Raw genomic sequence first — 2,220 nt, forward strand, 5'->3', positions numbered from 1 at the left:
CTTACCCCGCGTCTCCAGGCACCTTTCCAAGGCGTTCCGACTAGCACCTTTACCTGTCAGGTAGATGGTATTTTACCTGTCGGTATCCCGTACCTGGGATGGTGTGTCGTTACCTGAACTACGGTATACCCCCGTACTTCGGTCCTGACGATATGGGATGTGCGAGAGGTACAGTGTCAGTACCCGGGGGCCCTTGGAACTTTACCGTAGTTCATCCAGCAAACACAAGACGATGATCTTCGTTCAATAGTTTTTATTGACACTGTGTTGCTGGCCAACCTACTCTATGGTCACTCTATAAGACTTCAGCCGCAAAGCTTCAGTCTTAAGCCAAAATGCTGGTGCTTCAAGATAATTTCTCAAACGGTTCCTAGTGACCAACAGCAAGAGCAGGCCCGCACCAGACTCCCGTTTCTGAGCTTTGCTCCCGCTTAAACCTGGGTTCCTACGTCACAGCCAACACCCTTTTCATTTTTTTCTATTGGTCAATAACCCATAATTTAACTATCTATTTCTCTCCCCCACCTCTATTTCGTACCCCCACTGCCATATTTGTACGACCGTGAGGTGGATTCCAGGAATCTCAGGGTCTCTCTCTCCTAACCATATATGGCTCGTAGAGTACTAGGAACTGGTGGTTGTGGGTCCCCTGGCCAGGTCCCCGGCCACGTCGCTCCATCTTGATAGTATAGTAGTTTTTCCTCTATCTAAGCTATGACTCACTTCACCCTGCACTCACCAGCTCCAGCGACCTACTTTCAAATTCATTATCTACGTTACTGACTTTCTACCTTACCTCCCACCTTACAACGTTACCAATCACTTCATATCTTCAATATTTTATTAAAACTCTCACAATTTGTATCTTCTGCCCCCTTAATCCCCTGTCATTAATAATGTTAATTGTATATCCCTTATTGTAATAAAGACCATAATCTCATGCCTATAATAATAGAATCACTGTAAACCGCATGCATTTCAACTAGCGTTCGAAATAACCGCCCGCCCGGAGGCCCCGCGCTGATTATTATTGTATCTGGCCGGCAGTTTCAAATATCTGCAGGCACTTGTGGCCTTCAGTAAATGATCTGTCATTTTTTTTTCAACTGGAATCTTTCACATAATTAGTTTTATTTATTAACGTTCTTGATCCATCATGTTACGATAGCTTACGATAGCTTACAGTTTCACTTCCTGGTATTTCAGCGCTTTGCGCATAGGAATGTCAGCTTCAGTCTTTAACAAATAAAAACTTGTCTCTGCGCCATAGGTTTCGCTAATTGATTTTATAGAAACAGTGTGAAACTGTCTGCAGTGTAGTCTATTTTGTTTTTATTAGTTTCACTTTAACAAAATGGGCCTGTAGATTTCATTCAGGGCCTGTAGATTTTAATGCCTGCAGGCGGCAGCAGGCCCTAATGGCCAACTGGCAAATTAATGTATTGCAAACACTGATTTCCACCCTCGGTTCACCCATGCAGCCTTGCGAGGGACCAGGACACGAAGCTGGGGATTTCTTAGTCTTGTAAACTGCACGAGATATGGGTGCTAGAATGAATCGGAGTCTGTTTGACTGTATAATTGTCAAGATGGTACTCATTTGTATTGATTGCGTGACACTCTGATTTGGAGAGCATGCATTACACTGTATTTTTATATAGTGAGCGATAAGGCCTACAAGTACACCGTTATAATAAGAACATGTGACTCCTTAGGATTAAGCCGGTTAAAATATACACCTGACCATAACCAAGGCGAAACAATCCTCCTCCAGCGCTGAAAATGTTTTTAGACTTGGATTAGAATTGTTCCTCAGCAAACCATTCTTGTCGTAAGAGGCGACTAAAGGCGTTGGATGGTCAGGCTGACTTGGTTGACACGTGTCATCATATACCCACTCCCTAGATCAATGCACGTGATTGCAATCATTAGATTATCTGTCCAAAGTCTATTTACAGACCGCCGCCCAATAGCCTGGAATATTGCTGAGTGCGTCGTTTAACAACAAACACACACAAACAAAACATACTGACAGACAGACAGACATTTTATTCATTAATAGGCCACTGGCCCAAAATACATTCATACATATACTAAACATACTATTTGAGATAAACCCAAACCCAAACGTATTGTCGTATAAGTTCCCAACCGTCAAGATAACGTCAAGTTGCAGGTCTGACCTGCCTTGTCATCTAGCGACGGCGGTATGTGTGTCAA

The sequence above is a fragment of the Haliotis rubra genome, unplaced genomic scaffold (genome assembly GCF_003918875.1).
Source record: "Haliotis rubra isolate DU_JTF1 unplaced genomic scaffold, ASM391887v1 Scf682, whole genome shotgun sequence".
NCBI classification, from domain to species: Eukaryota; Metazoa; Mollusca; class Gastropoda; order Lepetellida; family Haliotidae; genus Haliotis; species Haliotis rubra.